Source organism: Gopherus evgoodei, chromosome 4 (genome assembly GCF_007399415.2).
Source record: "Gopherus evgoodei ecotype Sinaloan lineage chromosome 4, rGopEvg1_v1.p, whole genome shotgun sequence".
NCBI classification, from domain to species: Eukaryota; Metazoa; Chordata; order Testudines; family Testudinidae; genus Gopherus; species Gopherus evgoodei.
Genome location: NC_044325.1, coordinates 47,802,365 through 47,823,497, shown reverse-complemented (window position 1 = coordinate 47,823,497; position 21,133 = coordinate 47,802,365). Strand labels below are relative to the sequence as shown.

Here is a 21,133-nt window from a genome sequence, read left to right as displayed (position 1 = left end):
AAAGTGGTTTTTCTGGTTTACTTTACATTTAAAAGATTAGTTAGAGAAAAAAAAAGGCACTGTTGCTAGGCAAACCCCAGGAGACAACAGAGCCAGCAGTTCAGACAATAAACACCGGAGGGCACCTCAACACAAGAAAACAGGAACCATGACTTCCAAGGCAAAAATGGAGGTGGAGGAACAAATCAAAGAAGCAGACCACAGGCGACAAATGGAAAAAAGAGAAAAAGAGGTAGAACTGAAAGAAAAGGAAGAAAACATCAAACAGGCAGCCCATAAAAGAGAACAAGAAGCCAAAAATGCAGCCCACCATAGAAAACTAGAAGAAGAAGAGGTGGCCCACTGCCGAGAAATGGAAAAACAACAAAAAGAAAGTGAAGAGAGGGAAAAACAGAGAAAGCATGAACTGGAGTTAGCGCAGGCTGGGCAGCATGCTCCAGCCCATCCTAACAACCCTTCACCAATTATGGTTCCACAGCACAAGAAATTTCCCACCTACAAGGCAGGTGATGACCCTGAGGCCTTCTTAGAAAATTTTGAAAGAGGCTGTCTTGGGTACAGCATCCCTGAAGACCAGTACATGGTAGAGCTGAGGTCACAGCTCAGTGGACCCTTAGCAGAGGTGGCGGCTGAAATGCCAAAGGACAAAATGAACGATTATAAACTGTTTCAAACCAAGGCCAGATTCAGAATGGGGATAACCCCGGATCATGCCTGTCGGCGTTTCAGAACCCAAAAGTGGAAACCAGATATGTCATTTCCCAGACACGCCTACTAAATTGGGAAAAATTATGAGGCCTGGATATCAGGAAACAACGTTAAATCCTTAGACGAACTGCACCTCCTCATACAAATGGAGCAGTTCTTGGATGGTGTTCCTGAGGACATAACACGGTACATACAAGATGGAAAACCCAAAAATCTCACCGAGGCAGGAGAGATTGGAGCCAAATGGATGGAAGTGGCAAAAAGCAAGAAAGCTACTGTCAAGGGGAATGAATACCCCAGGGGGCACACCGACAATAAACCCTACAACCGAGGGCAACCCAAGACCCCTCCTACAACCCAAGGAAAGCCACAGACATCCTATTTTTCCACTTCACCAGTCTCCAGTAACTCACCTCGACCCAGTGACTAGTCAGCTGGAAGATGCTTTAAGTGTAATGAACTGGGACATATAAAGGCCAACTGCCCAAAGAACCCCAACCGAGTGCAGTTTATTACACCACCCTCACACCAAAGATCCCCAGGCCCAGATGCCTCTCAAATACCCTTGGAGCGAAGGGAAACTTTGAGAGTGGGCGTGGAGAGACACGGGGGCACAAGTGTCAGCTATCCACCAATCCTTTGTAGACCCCAAATTCATCAACCCAAAGGCCCAAGTGACCATTTACCCCTTCATGTCATAAGCTGTAGACTTGCCTACAGCTAAACTGCCTGTCCAGTACAAAGGCTGGTCAGGAATGTGGACTTTTGCAGTCTATGACAATTATTCCATCCCCATGCTACTGGGGGAAGATTTGGCCAACCAGGTGAAGCGGGCCAAGCGAGTGGGAATGGTTACACGTAGCCAAACCAGGCAAGCTTCCAGACCCATTCCTGTTCCTGAGCCGTCCACAGGAAACCCGTCTGTGCTACCAGAGACCCAGACAGAGTTAGTGGACCCGGATTCCCTGCCAACAATGGAAACAGCCACAGCATCTCCAGTCCCAGGCCCGGAACTGGAACAGCCCCCAAAACCAGCACCAGCACCAGCAATCGCAACCACATCTTCAACCTCGTCACCAGAAGTCGCCAGTGAGCCAGAACTGGCAGAAGCAACAGACAACCATACCCAAGAGGCTCAGCCGGAGCCTGAAATAACCCCTGGTGCACCAGCGGAGAGCGGTTCACCAGCAACGGAAACAACTCCATTACCTACATCGCTTCCAGAGGGACCAAGCCCAAGTCCACAGTCTGAGGAAGAACTGGTGTCCCCAGCCTCAAGGGAACAGTTCCAGACTGAGCAGAAAGCAGATGACAGCATTCAGAAAGCTTGGGCGGCGGCATGAAGCACCCCACCACCTCTCAGCTCTTCTAATCGATCCCGATTTGTTGTAAAACAAGGACTTTTATACAAGGAGACTCTTTCTGGTGGACACGAGGAAGACTGGCATCCGCAAAAACAGTTGGTGGTTCCAGCTAAGTACCGGGAAAAGCTCTTAAGCTTAGCCCATGATCATCCCAGTGGCCGTGCTGGGGTGAACAGAACCAAGGACCAGTTGGGGAAGTCCTTCCACTGGGAGGGGATGGGCAAGGATGTGCCAAGTATGTCCAGTCCTTGTAAGATATGCCAAAGGGTGGGAAAGCCCCAAGACCAGGTCAAGGCCCCTCTCCAGCCACTCCCCATACTTGAGGTCCCATTTCAGCGAGTTGCTGTGGATATTCTGGGTCCTTTCCCAAAAAAGACACCCAGAGGAAAGCAGTACGTACTGACTTTCATGGACTTTGCTACCCGATGGCCGGAAGCAGTAGCTCTAGGCAACACCAGGGCTAAAGCTGTGTGCTGTTGATTACCGATTACTCTCGCCCCTCGCTCCACCGATATGGTCACAAGGTGCCCATTATCTACGCGGTATGAGCATTGGGATAGGGCGGAGGTTCGATCACTGGATGCCCTCGGGAGGGGTGACAAGTGCCCCGAAGGTAGCAATGGGGATAACGCAAACAATCAGTCGTGGGGTTAAAATTGAGGGTTTATTGAATGGGTTACAGGTGAGGATGAGGAACAACTTAATACTAGTTACAACTTGGGCTTACAATATAATACCAGAACAAATAATAAAAATACTGCAATTACAAACAAAAGCTGACCCTGGTACCGCTCTAGGTCCCAGTAGTTATTTAGGTCCTTCCAAGGGTTAGTAAGGGTGCTATTGGTGCTATTATTAAGCATAAATGCAATTACTCGTCTAAATAAAACAAAATGCAATAAGACAACTAAAGCTTGCCGTGAGACTCCAGCTTACAACACGATTACAGACTCAGTTAGCTAGCAAAAATAGCAAAAGTAACAAAATCAGCAGTTAAGCATACTCACACACACAAACCACAAAAGTTTCATCATCACCGGCAGACGGGTAGGCTTCTTAGAACACGCAGCCGAGGGAGTCCTCGAGTTGATCAGGCTCGGTTTCGGGTACAGCTTTCTGCGTTTTCTCCCTGCCCACTCTCGGACAGTGGGCAATTTATAAGGGTAATGACGTGTCCAATTTTTTGGCCAGGTTTCTCCTAATTAGGAGATTTACAGGTGCCTTGTTACCACCCTCAGGGAGGGGGAGGGTTTCCTGGAAATGGCTGACCACAAAATTTGCCTAGCCCCAATGGTAACTTTCGAAAATGTTTCTCGCTTGAGAGTGCGTGCTTGCTCGTTTCCTGAACATGGAGGCCAGGGCAAAAGCTGCTTAAAGCTGCAGCACTGACATAGGCACTAACATGCCCCCGTGCCCTGGGCTCCATGTGTAAGTTATGCCTATACCTCAGATTCCTCATCCGACTCGCCGTCCCCTTTTATAAGAGGGCGTGTGTCGGGGGAAGAGGCAATGTAGGCCGACCCGATAACACGATGGACGCAGGCTTTTAAGCAGGCACAGCCAAGGCAGAGCAGGATACACCTGACCAGGAGGGAGATAAGGAGAGATTGGAAATAAGCCTTGTAGGCTCCGAGACCCAACCAATCAAGCCAGGACCAAAATCGGAAGGTCTCCCTGGACTCACGCACGGCGGTTCCTAAAGCCCTGAGGTTATTAATTACTTCCGTTAAATTTCCAGATACAGAAGAAACAGAGACACAACACTTATCCTTAAACTGTGGATACATGGATATGAGGGTCTCACAAAAATCCCGTGATTGCAACAGAAATTGTATCATTAATCGGTTCTGAAAAGAATAATCTGATAATTCCGTTAGCTGCTGATTAACTAAATTAAAACCTTTTGCGGTGGTATTTGCCAGCGTTTCAATAGCCAGTGATTGTAATAATACTTGCTCACGTAATAACATATATCCAACGGGGTTAAACGAGACCACTGAAGACACTACAGAGGATAGCGCACCCTTTGCCTTCTCCCACCAACCCCAGGAACGTCGGACCCGTCCGGCTGAGTTGGGATGCCAGGTCTTAACATAAATACCACCCCCTTTTATCAGGATAGAGCCAATGGTACATATACCTCTAGGGTTAGGGGGGAGCGCCGTATAGGCTGCCTCGCCACACAGCCAAAAGTGACCGGGTCTGGGGGACCAAGGGGAAAAGGCAGAGTTTTGGCATGCCGAGCCTCCCTTAAAAACTAACTTCTTAATGTGGCTGTGGGATAGATATGTATGTTTAAGGGGCTGATAGAATTTTTTGCCGCTATAAGTGATGCCGCCGGACCCAATTTTCCGGCCGCGGCTACCGCATAAAACGGGGGGTGGGGACGTACGATTGAAAATAGGGCTGCTGGCCATCTCATTTCCATCTACAAGCTGCCACTGGGAACAATTGGGGTAGGCCCCAACCCAAATGGTTTCTGTTCGATTATTTCCCAAAAGGGCCCAACAGTGGGATGCCATGGGCCTTTCCCAGGTGACAAGGGAGTGGGCCCATACGACGTACCCTAGTTTCATTAAAAATAGAAAAAACAAGGGGGGAAATGGGGGTCGAAAAGATCGTTTGTGCAACCTGTCCATTGTACGATGGGGAGCCACTGAGCAAAGGGGGAAGAGGAATTAAGGGGACTATTAATGCTACTAAAATTAAACACTAAAGGCAATAAATCAAACAAAGGCGTATTTACAGACAGCCTATTGGAACATGCAAGGCAGTTATCAGGGGTCAGTGAGGATAAGTCGATGTTTCCTCCCAGGGCTTCCTGGATCCAATAGGCTGCAAACATAAGCTGATGGGTATTTTCGCCCACAGGATACAGATGTCTTAGGTTTAGCAAATCTGGGCCCTTCTGCTCGTCGTCCCGGCTTCCCACCGCTATGGCGAGCTGCAAGACAAAGCAGAAGGCGGCCTTATTGGCCCCCGTTAGTTCGCTCCTGATTCAGAACGTTTGCTTATCCAGTTATGGTGGACCAAGGTGTGGTTGCCCTGGACATCTACAACCGTATAGGTATTGGGATATTTACCTGCAGTTACAATTTGTGCAGCGTAGGATTCTCGGTGACCTGAGGCCTGTGGCTCAGCCACCCAGACAAGTTGGTCAGGGTGATATACGGGAGTCCAGGGGCCTCTAGGTCTGGGGCTGATTTCAGGCCAACGAGAATAGTTTGCATTGAGGGAGATAAGAACCTGTGGTAATAGCGCACTCCAACCCTTATAGTCAACGTTGGGATTGACTGAACGTATCATGGTTTTCAGAACCCCGATTTTCCGCTCTACAACGCCATTACTTTCGGGGTGATATTTTAAGTGAATATGGAGGGAAGCCCCCCATCCCAACACCAATGCTTCAAAATGCTTGCTGGTAAAAGGGGGTCCCCCATCTGCTTGAACTTCGGAGGGCACACCCCATGCCGCGGCCACCTGTTGCAGCGCCCCAGCCACGGCCGCAGCCGTGGTGGTATTCAGGGGGATGCAGTGAGTTTGACGGGAGCCCAAATCCACCACCACAAGAGCCTTTGGATGGCGACGGGCTCCGGGTAGGGGTCCCATTAAATCTATTTGCCACACTGCGCCGGGAGGAAGTACTCTGCAGCGTACGCCCACCGCTCGTACGCGGGCGGTTTTGGGACTTGATTTGTGCACACTTAAGGGCATGACTGCACTATTCTTTCGCAGTCCTGCCGCCGTACCTCTGGGGTTTCCCTGAGCACCTAGGCTAACTGATTGTGTAGGGCGGCCACTAGGCCAAATGCCCCAATCCTCATGAAGCCACGGAGGAATGCATCGGTTTTGAGCTGGAGCTGTTTGCCCCAGGCACACTTGGGGCGCTTGAATTCCCTTATTTTTTGGTCCAATTTGGAGTGGAGAGGGGTTAGAATTAGGACGATGTGACGGGCAATGGGTTATAAACCAGGGCCGGGAGAACTTACGTACAAGGTTGAAAATAGTGTCCCACGGGGGCGTAAATGCTGTGGAGTAGCCTCTCCAGTGAGAATGCTGAGACAAAATTGGAGTCTATGCCCAACACGACTTGAATAGAAACGGAATGGGCCCGGGTAACGTGCTGGGCAGCGAGAAGGAACACCCCATGGACTTCGCTATGCTAGGGCCGATGACCCGGGGGAAGGAGATCAACCTGGAAGTGTCGCATTTAGCCACAGAGGACTCCGTGCCCGGGGGGTCGGGGAAGTGCCCCCGCGGATACAATCCAGAGGTCATATTTTGTTTCTATACACAAGGTCTCCGAGCTGCTGGGAATCGGACATCGTTTGGCAGCGATTTAGCGTCCATTCCCCGCCACGTGATTTCCCCCAAAGTACACAGCTTTGCCAAGTTAGGCTGGTCCCGTGAAAACTGGGGTGGGGGGCAGCCGCGTGAGCCAAGGAATGAGTGTGACCTCTGGGCCGATCAGGGGTTTCCTTTACTAGATAGCGGAGCCCAATGCGTGCCTCGCCTGCGGCTAGCAGCATAAGTCCTATGGGTCCAGATCGATACTGAGGGCCCTTGAGCCGTCGGGCCCAGTTATAGACTCGGTTTGCCCGTCTTGTGATACTGAGTACCCATAGTGATGTTGTGTAAAGAAAAGGGTAATGGTAAAAGGTGAGTCCCTTTATATCGCGGCTAGCCGTGGGTTAGAGGCAAACCAGCCGCTATTTGTTCAGGCTTTTTTGGGCCTCAGGACTCCATATTTCCCGCTTCCGTTGACGAGAGGGGTTCCTGGATCGTTCAAGGTCTACGAGGTGTTTATCCGGGATGAAGTGTCAGTGATAATTAATTAGGCCTAAAAGTCTCTGTAGTTTGCTTTTTATTTTCGGGCGGTCTTTTACCCAAGGGTCTAGAATTCCCGAGGTGGGTTGGCCACAATTGTAGGGGTCATAATGTTGGCCTAAAAAGGAAAAGCTTTGAGAGAGCACGAGGTGGCTTTTTGTCTCATTAATTCGCCACCCATTGGCCTTTAGTTCGGCTACCACGGTGTTAATTACGTGTTGGACTATGTGTTCGTTGGGCCCAATTATGATTATGTCGTCCACATAGGCTAAAATGGTGGGTGCCCCCAGTGGCTTCTATCCCTTTTAAGGTGTTTGCAAGAGCGGACGTGGCCAAGGCGGGGGAATTACAGAACCCTTGAGGGCAACACCTTCCACTGGTACTGTGCGCCCTGGGAATGCGAAGTTTAGGATTTGGGGTTGTCTTCTAACGGGATTTGATAAAACATATCCTTTAAATCCAAGGTGCAGGCCCACCTCCCACTGGCATCGCTTAGCTGCTGCCGTATTTCTGGAATGGTGGCTGGGCCCGCAAATGGAAGGTGTCGGACTCATAGACTCATAGACTCTAGGACTGGGAAGGGACCTCGAGAGGTCATCGAGTCCAGTCCCCTGCCTCATGGCAGGACCAAATACTGTCTAGACCATCCCTAATAGACATTTATCTAACCTACTCTTAAATATCTCCAGCGATGGCGATTCCACAACTTCCTAGCAATCTATTCCAGTGTTTAACTACCCTGACAGTTAGGAACTTTTTCCTAATGTCCAACCTAAATCTCCCTTGCTGCAGTTTAAGCCCATTGCTTCTTGTTCTATCATTGCAGGCTAAGGTGAACAAGTTTTCTCCCTCCTCCTGATGACACCCTTTGAGATACCTGAAAACTGATATCAGGTCCCCTCTCAGTCTTCTCTTTTCCAAACTAAATAAACCCAATTCCTTCAGCCTTCCTTCATAGGTCATGTTCTCAAGACCTTTAATCATTCTTGTTGCTCTTCTCTGGACCCTCTCCAATTTCTCCACATCTTTCTTGAAATGTGGTGCCCAGAACTGGACACAATACTCCAGTTGAGGCCTAACCAGCGCAGAGTAAAGCGGAAGAATGACTTCTCGTGTCTTGTTTACAACACACCTGTTAATGCATCCCAGAATCAAGTTTGCTTTTTTTGCAACAGTATCACACTGTTCACTCATATTAAGCTTGTGGTCCACTATGACCCCTAGATCTCTTTCTGCCATACTCCTTCCTAGACAGTCTCTTCCCATTCTGTATGTGTGAAACTGATTGTTCCTTCCAATTTGTCCAGATCATTTTGTCCAGATCACTCGACTGTTTGCTTGTCTATAGTCGATGACCAATCGAAATTCAGAGGGATTGCCGGGCTTGGGGATACTCCAGCCGGGCGATAGATAGTTTGACGCGGTTGCCTGCGCTATCCGTCCCTCCTTTAATAATTGGTTGAGCAATTGCTTAATGAGGGGGATGCCTTCAGGCTTCGTGGGAATAGGGGGAAATTTCCATGAACTGTTATTAACAAGCTCCGGGCTATAAGGGGGGGGGCATCGGGCAACAGGGTGACAGGCAGGCCTGACAGACCTAATTTTGTAATCGTAGTTGTTTTATATCCCAAACCCCCAGCAAATTTGTTCCTCCCAACAAAGCCTTAACTTTCCGCTTATACCCTTTGTGAATCAGAGTAAAGCAGACTACGGGTTTTTCTTCAATGCTGTTAATACCCTGAATAAACATAGTAGAACTTGTGGGTACATGCAGTACATTGGGTTTAATAACGGAGATTTGAGCTCCGGTGTCCAACAGGAAAGATACAGGGGTGTGAAGGGGTTTGGGACCGGCTACCAATAGGGTGTAATATGGTCGCTCATCCCATGTCTCCGTGGAGGCCGGGGCGCACCCGGCCTCTACTCGTTTTTTGTTCTCAAATAATCGTCCCAGTCTTTCCATCCTAACTGTTTCCCCAGGTCTTGTTGTTGGGAGTTAGACATCTTCCGCAGTGCTTCCTTGAGCATCCCCTTATGTAATAGGAACCCAAAACGCGCCCTTTCAGCCTTGGTACGTTCAGGGTGCTTAGGTTGACCCTTATTAACAGGGTTCTCAGCTGGAAAGGCTGAGATGGGGCTCTTGGGGGCTTGTGGCATTCGAAGACGGGACATAGCCTCATATAAAGTAATAAGAGGTCGCCCAATCCAACCATGCAGCAGCAGGGTTCCCCCTGTGTCAATCGGTGGGGCGCCATCTGTGGCTAAGTCCACTGCATCCCTGTTGACCGGGATCTGAGTGGGGTCCCCGACATAAATGAGCGGTGTGTTCAATTGGACTTGCTGCGGATTCAAGTTCAAGGGCACCGTCTGTGGGTCCCACATTACGATGGATGCCCCGGCAATAGCCCGTATGATTTCATGGGGTGTATTTATGCTGCCGGGAGGTATATACATGCCCTTAAAACTGCCCTTCATGGCTAAAGAGGCTGCGGCTGGTGTAGTAAGTGGCCAGACCCCATTTCTTAAGAGGTTATGGCCTGAAAATCCTCCCGACCAGGTGGACATTTTGGCCAAGAGACTAGCCTCCTCCCTGTTCACTATCTCTGCCCCGTAATCCAGGGCCAGACGGCCCAGCCAAACGAGGGCGGGCTCACTCTCCCCACGCCTAGTGTCTACCATAAACTCCTTCAATTCTGCCTTAGTGCGGTACGATATCGGTGGTAGTAGTAATTTGGCCTGTATAGAGTCCACCTTGCTTTTTGTAATAGCAACAGGCATTGCCTCCATCCGCATCTCCTTCTCAGGCGCAGGTGGGGCTGAGGGGAGAGGCAGGATAGATCGAAGGGGGAGGGGGGCTTCATAGGGGGGTGGGTTTCTACCAGCCTGACTCCCGTCGTCCTCCTCCTTGTCACTCATCTCGCTTTCTGCGCTATCGCTGCCGTTCGCGGTGGCCGGTTAGCGGCAACATAGTGCTTCCATGAAAGGACCGCACAGAGGTCCAGCGCTTTGTTTAGTGCGCATGAACAAGACCGTGGACACGTCTTCCGACTTATACTCGTCCGGTCTAAGTTTCTTTGACCGCTTGGTCTGTTCTAATTCCTCCATTAATGGGTTAGCAATCCGTGGGCTGGTCACCCAGCTGTACCCGGGGTGGGGTATAGTTTAGAAACGGTGGCCAGGATTTTAATGATACGGCTACACTCCTTCCAAATGCTGGATGGTGTCTCGGTCCGACTAATATCCGCGACCCCCGTGCACTGGGGTTGCAGGGAATATCGGCCGGCTGACATTTAAATGTGGGATGGCAATGGAGGAGACACCCTATGGCGGTCAGGGTTAACGAGGTTGTATAGCTTTTTGACCCTGACCCTGACTCCATAACGCAAAACCAATCTAGGGTGGGCCTCTCAGATTGTCTGCTGGCCACTTGATGAAATTGTAGGTGTTGAAATTGCTCGAGCTCAGACTGTTCACGGTCCCCACTACGCCACGGGCACTGACCCTCCCGAAGGCATCCTGTTCGTGACGCCATGTTGATTACCGATTACTCTCGCCCCTCGCTCCACCGATATGGTCACAAGATGCCCATTATCTACCGGGTAATGAGCATTGGGATAGGGCGGAGGTTCGATCACTGGATGCCCTCGGGAGGGGTGACAAGTGTCCCGAAGGTAGCAATGGGGATAACGCAAACAATCAGTCGTGGGGTTAAAATTGAGGGTTTATGAACTGGGTTACAGTGAGGATGAGAACAACTTAATACTAGTTACAACTTGGGCTTACAATATAATACCAGAACAAATAATAAAAATACTGCAATTACAAACAAAAGCTGACCCTGGTACCGCTCTAGGTCCCAGTAGTTATTTAGGTCCTTCCAAGGGTTAGTAAGGGTGCTATTGGTGCTATTATTAAGCATAAATGCAAGTACTCGTAATAAATAAAACAAAATGCAATAGACAACTAAAGCTTGCCGTGAGGACTCCAGCTTACAACACGATTACAGACTCAGTTAGCTAGCAAAAATAGCAAAAGTAACAAAATCAGCAGTTAAGCATACTCACACCACACAAACCACAAAAGTTTCATCATAACCGGCAGACGGGTAGGCTTCTTAGAACACGCAGCCGAGGGAGTCCTCGAGTTGATCAGGCTCGGTTTCGGGTACAGCTTTCTGCGTTTTCTCCCTGCCCACTCTCGGACAGTGGGCAATTTATAAGGTAATGACGTGTCCCAATTTTTTTGGCCAGGTTTCTCCTAATTAGGAGATTTACAGGTGCCTCATTACCACCCTCAGGGAGGGGGAGGGTTTCCTGGAAATGGCTGACCACAAAATTTGCCTAGCCCCAATGGTAACTTTCGGAAATGTTTCCCGCTTGAGAGTGCGTGCTTGCTCGTTTCCTGAACATGGAGGCCAGGGCAAAAGCTTAAACCTGCAGCACTAACATAGGCACTAACATGTGCCAGGCCCTAACAAACATTTTTGCCAGGGTAGGTTGGCCCTCCGACATCCTTACAGATTCAGAATCTTATTTTCCTGGCAGGGACCATGAAAAAACTATGGGAAACTCATGGGGTGAACCCACTTGGTTGCTGCTCCGTACCACCATCAAACCAATGGCCTGGTGGGAAAGGTTTAATGGAACTTTGGGGGCCATGATATGTAAATTCATCAACAAACACTCCAATGATCGGGACCCAGTGTTGTAGCAGTTGCTCTTTGCTACAGGACTGTACCACATCCTAGTTTATGGGTTTTCAACCGTTTGACTTGTGTATGGTCACGAGGTTAAGGGGCCATTACAGTTGGTGAAGCAGCAATGGGAGGGGTTACACCTTCTCCAGGGACTAATATTCTGGACTTTGTAAGCAACCTACAAAACACCCTCCGATACTCTTTAGCGCTTGCTAAGGAAAACCTAAAAAAATGCTCAGGAAGAGCAAAAGGCCTGGTAGGACAAACATACCAGAGAACATTCCTTCAAGGTAGGAGACCAGGTTATGGTCTTGAAGGCGCAACAGGCCCATAAGAGGAAAGCATCATGGGAAGAGCCATTCAAGGTCCAAGAGCGCCTGGGAGCTGTTACTACCTCATAGCATTCCCAATTCCTCTCTCTGAAACCAGAGTGTACCATGTTAATTCTCTCAAGCCTTCTATTCCAGAGACTTACAGGATTGTCAGTTTACAGTCCAGGGAGATGATGCTGATCCGAGGAAAGGAAAACCTCTCTTATGAAAGGAGACTCAAAGAGCTTGCTTGTTTAGCCTAACCAAAAGAAGGCTGAGGGGGGATATGATTGCTCTTTATAAATATATCAGAGGGATAAATATTGGGAGGGAGAAGAATTATTTAAGCTTAGTATCAATGTGGACATAAGAACAAATGGATATAAACTGACACTAGGAAGTTTAGACTTGAAATTAGATGAAGGTTTCTAACCATTAGAGGAGTGAAGTTCTGGAACAGCCTTTCAAGGTTCCAGGGGGCAAAAGACATATCTGGCTTTAAGTCTAAGCTTGATAAGTTTATGGAGAGGATGGTAGATGGGATAGCCTAATTTTGGCAATTAATTTGGCAAATTGATTTTGATTATCAGCAGGTAAAGCATGCCAGTGGTCTGTGATGGGATGTTAGATGGGGTGGGATCTGAGTTACTACAGAGAATTCTTCCTGGGTGCTGGCTGGTGAGTCGTGCCCACATGCTCAGGGTTTAACTGATCGCCATATTTGGGGTCGAGAAGGAATTTTCCTCCCGGGCAGATTGGCAGAGGCCCTGGAGGTTTTTCGCCTTCCTCTGTATCATGGGGCACATGTCACTTGCTGGAGGATTCTCTGCATCTTGAGGTCTTCAAACCACAATTTGAGGACTTCAATAACTCAGACATAGATTAGGGGTTTGTTACAGGAGTGGGTGGGTGAGATTCTGTGGCCTGCATTGTGCAGGAGGTCAGACTTGATTATCATCATGGTCCCTTCTGACCTTAAAGTCTATGAGTCTATGAGTTTGTTGGTGGGCTGGGGCTGACGAGCGTGGAGGTGGCAGAGTGGGGCTGTGGGTGCGCATATGTTTCACCAGAAAGGAACTACTATCTCCCTGCTGATGAAGCTTCTTCACATGGAGCATTTTGTTTTTATTTATTTTTATTTTTTTGCTGCTCTGCTGCCTAGGTGATAGCAAATGAGATATGATTTTTCTATCACCCAGTGCTTCCCCTTGACGTCTAATCAGTTTTCTCTCTCTCATTCACTGTTTCACTTTATTTCTGTTCTGAGTTATTAGCTTGCCATTTTTTGTCCATATTTCTAGCTTCTCTGGGTCTTTGTGCCATTCTCTGTTCTCACTGGTATTTGGTACCTTTCCCAGTTCAGTACCATCTGAAGATTTCACTCTTGCGGTATTTACTCCTTTTTCCCAATCATTAATGAGCATATTAAATCAGATCAAACTTACCATTAATCATTCTGACATGCCATCTTGATACATGATAATGTAGGGCAGGGGTCGGCAACCTTTCAGAAGTGGTGTGCGGAGTCTCCATTTATTCACTCTAATACATTTTAACGTTTTTAGAAGGTCTCTTTCTGTAAGTCTATAATATATAACTAAACTATTGTTGTATGTAAAGTAAATAAGGTTTTTAAGAGGTTTAAGAAGCTTCATTTAAAATTAAATTAAAATGCAGAGCCCCCTGGACCGGTGACCAGGACCCAGGCAGTGTCAGTGCCACTGAAAATCAGCTTGCGTGTCACCTTTGGCACGCATGCCATAGGTTGCCTACCCCTGGTGTAGGGGATGCTGTAGCACACTGTTATTGCCCTGAAGGAGAGTGTGTGGTGTTGCTTCTATAAGGGTCCAAAAGTCAGCTCTGTTCTTGTGTAGCTCTCAACTACTCACTCCTCTAATTTGGTGAAAAATTAAAGGAGAAGCTCAGCTTTCAGTTAAATATATTATCTTTTATTTCCCCTCCCCATGTGCAGATAGCCTTGAAAATGTAAACTGGTCACCAGAGTTGAAAGGAAGGAAGGAAGCTACAGCTGGGCTCAACTTCTGCTGCAGGAGGCTGAGGGCTTAAAGATTTGTCTCACCTCTGTGACCCACAATTTTATGTAAAATGAGTCAATTGCTTTTGAGGTATATCCCCAAGAATCCTCTGACTAACCCTTCCCCAAATCATTAGGCCATCCTTGTGCATAGTAGTGTAGGCAGGAATCAGTTACATTTATGGAAGGAGGCCAGTGGTAAAATATATTTTGCAGGAGAACCCAAAAATATAAAAACGTAGCCTGTAACGTGTTAGCTCAAACCTCTCAAAGCTGTGCTGCAGCTTCCTTTCACTTGTGTGGATTAGTGAATAGTTTAAAATTTATTTTAAAAACTTGCTTCCAGACTAAGGCTTATTTTAGTAAATTTCATCTTACAGCAATATTTCAGCAACTAAATACTGTTGAAAAGAGGATTTCTGGTTTTGCCTTTTCCTTTCTCTTTAAAAATAAACTGTTTGTGAAATGTCATGTAAACCTCAGTGGAGACTGAGAAGTTCTGTTTATTCGCAGAACAGATACAGCATGGAAAGTATCAGTGTAAGCTACTTCATTCTTCTCCATCAGTATGCCTCAATGCTGCTGTGGGTCTACCAACTCTTAAGCATGAGAGGGCAGTAACCATGCTGTCAGATGACATAGCATTCCTTAGCATGTACAATATATCCACTTTTTGTAGTTAAACCGTTTTATAAATAATGATTTGTACAAACTACCACCAGGGGTGCTTATCGCTACCAAATTTGATTGTGGTTATTTGTTGTGGACTCCTATGCACTAGGAACTCAACAGGAAAATGAGTGTTTGTAATGGAAATATTAATAATATCTTCAGTGGACTGGCTTAGATATGTTATAGAAATTATATGGATATAGCTAGATAGCTTAAAATTAGAATGGCAAAAAGAATATTATGAACTTGAAGATGGCAGGAGGTGATATTTGATTATCCGCACTGATATTAATGAGCTAAACAATACGAGTTGAAGTTTTAGTATGTGCTGATTTGTGCAGATCCAATATAGGGTGACCAGACGCAAGTGTGAAAAATCGGGATGGAGGTGCGGGGTAATAGGAGCCTATATAAGACCACGTCTACACTACCTGCCGGATTGGCACGTAGTAATCGATCTATCGGGGATTGATTTATCCTGTCTTGTCTAGATGCGGTAAATCGATCCCCAAATCGACACCGGTACTCCAGCTTGGCAGGAGAAGTAAGCGGAGTCAACGGGGGAGCCGCAGCAGTCGACTTGCCACCGTGAGGACTGCCAGGTAAAGCGAACTAAGATACTTCACCTAGCTGAAGTTGCATATCTTAGATCGATCCCACCCCCTAGTGTAGACCAACCCTAAGAAAAAGACCCAAAAATTGGACTACCCCTATAAAATTGGGACATCTGGTCACCCTAATCCAATAGAACAGAGACAAGTTAACAATTGCTTGAGAGTTTTTACTATAGCTCTTCTGTCTCCCTTGTAGTAGATGCTGTACAAACACTTAAGAAGACATATGGCCACATACACTGAATACCAGTGAATATGTATTACAGCGCTTTTGTGGCTTTCTTTATACTTAGAATGGGAAATAACACTGATGTTGAAGTAAATTTAATTATGGTGGATGGTAAATGTAATTTTTTTAATTGCACCAACTGTTTACAACATGATTGAAGGTATTTTACTCAAAATTTTTAAAAATCACCTTTGAATTTAGAATAAATGTATTTTTAGTGTATAAGGATAACTTTAAAGAAATGTTATTAACAACTAAAAACCAGGTATTCGGAATGAAAATGCTTTCATAACCTTAATTATAGCATTGATTGCTACCTGGCAAGACTAATATGTAAGATTTAGTTTTAGTCAGTACACAGCAATCTTAGGTCAGCATTACATTTCCAAAAGGTGTGTGTAGCAATAAACAGTATGAGAAAATGTCAACTGCATATACAAATAACTTGCATAATACTGTGTGTCACTGAAGTTGGCTGAATCTCACTGAACACATTGCCAGATTTATTTTTATTTTAGGGGAAATGAATCTTAGCTGAAATTATGTAGGTAATACTGTCATTTGTCTGACAGAGGTTACTGTTTCTAATTAAGGCTATGTTTTAGTCATGGGTATTTTTAGTATAAGTCATGGACAGGCAATAAACAAATATTTGTGGCCCGTGACATGTCCATGACTTGTACTATATACCCCTAACTAAAACTTGGGCCAGGGAGCAGCGGGTGCTGGGGGGCGGCCTGGATTCCCCCTTGATGCTGGGGGGGGGAGAATTGGCGAGATTGGCAGGCTCCCAACCCAGCTCCGTGCGGCTCCCCAGAAGCAGCTAGCATGTTCCTGCAGCTTCTAGGAAGAGGGAAGGCTAGGGCGCTCTGCATGCTGCCCCCGCCTAGAGCGCCGGCTCCTCAGCTCCCTTGTCTGGGAACCACCGCCAATGGGAGCTGTGGGGGCAGTGCCCACAGGCAGGGGCAGCAGGCAGAGCCCCCTGGCATCTCCACCGAGGAACTGCAGGGACGTGCTGGCCACTTCCGGGCAGCCTCCTCCTGAGGTAAGCACAGCCCCTGCACCAGCCCTAAACCCCCTCCCACACCTAAACTACTGCTGCTGTGGGGGGAGAGGAGGGGGCAGGATGATGGCCCAAGACTGCTCCAGCAGCGGCCGGTGTGGCTGGCCCAGGCACTGCCTGAGCTGCTCAGGCAGCCCTGGATCCAGCCGCACTGGCCACTGCAGAAGTCGCAAAAAGTCACGGAATTTCTGACTTGTGTGACCTCCATGACAGACACGCAGCCTTATTTAGAATGCCTGCAGCAAACTATTACACTGCCATGGATGAAAACAAGTTATTCTGCATGCAAAAAAATAGTGACTTTGTTCTTGGGACACTTTTGAACGAAAGCAGAAATGATTGTTTGAAATCTTCTAGGGCTGTCAAATGATTTTAAAAATCACAATTAATTGTGAGATTGAAAAATAGTCACAATTAATCGCAGTTTTAATCGCACTGTTAAACAATAATAGAATACCAATTTAAATTTATGATAAACGTTTTTGATTTTTTCTACATTTTCAAATATATTGATTTCAGTTACAACACAGAATACAATGTGTACAGTGCTCACTTTATATTATTTTTATTACAAATATTTGAACTGTAAATCTAGAAGTCGAAGCATGATGGGGCATACAAATGTTTAGGATATCTGACACATAAATAACTTGCAACGCCAGCTACAACAGTGCCATGTGAATGCCTGTTCTCACTTTCAGGTGACATTGTACATAAGAAGTGGGCAACATTATCTCCTGTAAATGTAAACAAACTTGTTTCTCTTAGTAATTGGCTGAACACGAAATAGGACTAAGTGGACTTGTAGGCGCTAATGTTTTACATTGTTTTGTTTTTGAGTGCAGTTATGTTGAAAAAAATTCTACATTTGTATATTGTACTTTCATGATAAAGAGATTGCACTACAGTACTTGTATGAGGTGAAGTGAAAAATATTATTTATTTTTTCTTTTTTAGAGTGCAAATATTTTTAATCCAAAATAATAATATAAAGTGAGCACTGTACACTTTGTATTCTATGTTGTAATTGGAATCAATATATTTGAAAATGTAGAAAAAAATCAAAAACATTTATCAAAAATTTAAATTAGTGTTCTGTTATTGTTTAAAAGTGCGATTAAAAACTGTGATTAATCGTGACTATTTTTAAAATGTAGTTAATTTGTTTTGCGTTCATCTCTTGAGTTAACTGCAGTTATGGTAATTCACAGCCCTAAAATCTTCCTCTAGCTCATTCTCATTTCTTCCCTCCAGTATTCAGTTTTATTCAGAAGGATGGGGAGGAGGATAACGCACAATTGAATTGATTTGAGGTTGAAACCAGGTGTACTCTTTCTTTGATGTGTGTGAATTAATTAAAATATTCTGTTTAAAAAAGAATTGACTTACAGTGTTATTGGCATCAAAAAGGTAATGGTTACATGCAGGGACTTTACTTTTAATATGTAGTTCATTATCCTACTTTTAAATCTCTGTTTAAAAATAGAAGAAAAAGACATGCTGAAAAACAGTATGAGCAGTAATTGCCTTCCTTGTTTCTGGACTTCATTTAAAAAATTCAGTATCGAAAAGGGTCACAGAATTTTGTTGTGACTTTATTTACAAAAGTAGATGCAAGTATCATTAAAATGTTGTTCTCTGGTTTTAGTAGAGAATAAGTCTACTAGGCTGATATTATAGATCTCGGTTTGATGACTTCTTCGTAGTGAGGAAAACTGATACCGCAAACATCACAATTTATAGTAATTGAACTAGCCAATTAAGGGCCTGATCTTCTTTTTTTAATTCAATGGCAAAACTCCCATCAATTTTGATATTGTGGGATTGGGTCCTAGGTATGGAAGAAATAATTGGTAATGAGTTAATCTCCTTGCTGTCAGTATGGTTTTAATGATGCAGAATTTATCAAAAATTAGCGGAGGAGCTTCACTTAACATCATAATGGCCACATTCAGCCCTACTTTCATCCTGGGTAACTCCACTGAAGGCTGAATTTTGACTTTGTGTACTATGTTCATTTGAATAGCAATATTGGAGCCAGATTTGCAGTAAATTAAATGATATGCATTTCTAACAGACAAAAAGGCAAAATCTAAATCTCTTCCAGCAGATTCTCTACTGCTAGTACAAAATGTGATGCTTTTGGAATGTAAAGATAATTACTATATTAATAAAATGGGGGAAAGTTTAATTCCTTGAGAATGAATGCCACTTACAAAGTTCAGTAACTGAGTAAAAGCACAGGTTTTTTTTGTGTCTGGTCTGAGTTTGTATCCAAATGCAAGAGAGCTTAATAGAAAGCTTCTTCTATGGTCCAGAATTGTGTACTTGAGTACGTTGGCTGAGTTTTTAATAGTATTTAGGAAATATGGAGGTTTTCTGGTGATTTCTGCTTGCTTTGTATTTTAACTTTATGTGGAAAGGTGCATTTAACACTGAAAATCTTATTGATCAAATTTCTGCATGGAATCGATTACTTAAATATTTTACAGATACCGATTTAGCAAGTGGTACCAAACTTAGACTGGCTTGGGAGAAGCAGAATAAGGCTCTTTCAAGCATGCTAGTGGATATGTGTGAATTTCAATTTTTAAAATCTGTCACGAATTTGTACAATTAAAAAATTATGTGCTTCATTCCAATTTTTCAGTGCATAAATCTTTGCAGGACTGGGGTCTTAATTGTGTTTTCGAGTTACATCAGTTTATTTTCTTTAGGAGAATTGAGTTCCACTGCACTTTTCTTGCAGTATTACATTCAGCGGTACATACTAAGTGCAGGATTCAGATTTGAACCCCTTCTTTGCATTCCACTCCATCAGCTAGTGAGTAGATTGCTCCCTTCTTGGATGTACTAAAAATACTTCTGATATAAGAATAAAATATCTTGGTACATACTTTGTTTTTTTGACAATTTTCCCCTGTGCGTTCTAGATTAGCTAATTTTAAGAGCTTGTTTGATTGGCAGAAATACAAGTTTATATACAGAGAAGTGGCTGTTTCCGGCAGAGTTGGAATGGATAAAATAACATTGTGGAAGGCTTGCATTCATGTGTTGTTTCACTGGTGCAAGCACACCACTCAGTGGCCTTTCAGTTCATTGCGGCAGGATGCGTATCTAAACATTTCAGAAATAGGAATTGCTTACCAGCCACGCTCCATATGTACGTGCAGAAAGTATTACTTACTCAAGTAACTTTATTTGGTTTGGAATACATGTTATTATTTAATTAATTTTATTCTGATTGTCTGATGGAGCAGTTTGCAACATAAGAATTTACTTAGAAGCTTGAGTGATACTATCCTGCTGTACAAAAGTGTATGTGTTGGAAGTCTTATTCCTGAATATTTAGTTACAACATAGGCCTTTGTCTGTATAAAATTATTACTAATGCACTTATCCGACACCTCATCCTGTATGTTTTGTTCTTGCCACATTTTAATACAAAACACTATTTTACAAACGTTTAGACAGTATTTTAAGAATGTGGTATATCTCTTGACCTGTAAGCTAGTGTGGCATACTGTGAATGACACAAGATTTGGCGGAAGATAATGATGATGATAATAATACTAATAATAATAGGAATATTTGTTCATATCTCTTAGGTAAATTACAATAATTCATAATGTTATGATGTTAAAATCCAGGATATTGTCAGGGAAAGAAACAAGTGCTATAGTCCATTGGAAAGAGGTGAACCTTTTCTATTTGAAATGACTTTCCCAGGATTGTCACTCGGGATTCACATAAGGCCATCAGCATCAAAAGCACAGGCCTCTACCATTTGAGCCAAAGGAGTAACTCTGTTACAGTACAGTATCTGGTAGCAATAGTAGATTTTACTCTAGTCACTAGAGGGGGATATGACATGATTAGCCTGCATGTTACATATTGTACATTTATTTCCAGACCAGATGGTTCACAAGTACTGAATATTAAATCTTTTTCTTCCCCAGAACTAAATGCTGCAAGTACTGGATAGCATATTTTTGGGGGGAAAGAAGTAATTTTTAGTGTTGTTTTCTGAAAAATCATTTATTTTCTAAATGGTGGTATTTTACCTGAAAACTGTTTAGAAGTTTAAAAATTGTAAGCATGTATGCCATGTGGAATCATTTATTTTATACATTTTTAAAAAAGAAAAGAAATGAGAAAATAGTTCTGTCTGAGGTGGATTAGAGGGTAGAGTGCAAGCAAGGTGCATGTGGTGATGCCATTTATTGCCTTCATATCAACACGTACACAGTTACAGTTGTCCTGGAGTCTCCAGGAATTAAAGATTAATCTTTAATTAAAGATTGTCATGTGATGAAAACTCCAGGAATACGTCCAAGCAAAATTGGCAACAGTGTAAATAGCATATGCATGTTTTATATTATGGTGGAGCAGTAGCTAGACAATAGGCAACATTACATTAGAGTTTTCAGTTCAGTAGGAGACTTTACCCTTTATATGATGTGGGTGCTTTCGTATATATTATATTAATTATTTGAGTGTGTAGATAATGTATGTAACTATATAAATTTACTAATGCTGATTAAATGCTGGGCTTCAAAATAAGTGGCACTAGTTTCCCATAAACACAATTCTCCTTCTCCAAGGTTCTTGATC

At 44.6% G+C, this 21,133-nt stretch overlaps 1 protein-coding gene across 8 annotated transcripts in view; it reads left to right on the top strand.

Moving 5' to 3' along the window:
* MIPOL1 (mirror-image polydactyly 1) overlaps nt 1–21,133 on the top strand; it is a 290,064-nt gene that overhangs the window by 10,740 nt on the left and 258,191 nt on the right. For 5 of the 8 annotated variants that reach the window (XM_030559241.1, XM_030559238.1, XM_030559244.1 and 2 more), the window contains exon 2: nt 15,105–15,215. The exons of 2 other annotated variants lie outside the window; for them this stretch is intronic. The gene's annotated coding sequence lies outside the window, so the exon portion shown is untranslated. Of the gene's footprint in view, nt 1–15,104; nt 15,216–19,268; nt 19,344–21,133 lie in introns of all 8 variants that reach the window. One more of the 8 variants, XM_030559239.1, reaches the window with a different exon arrangement.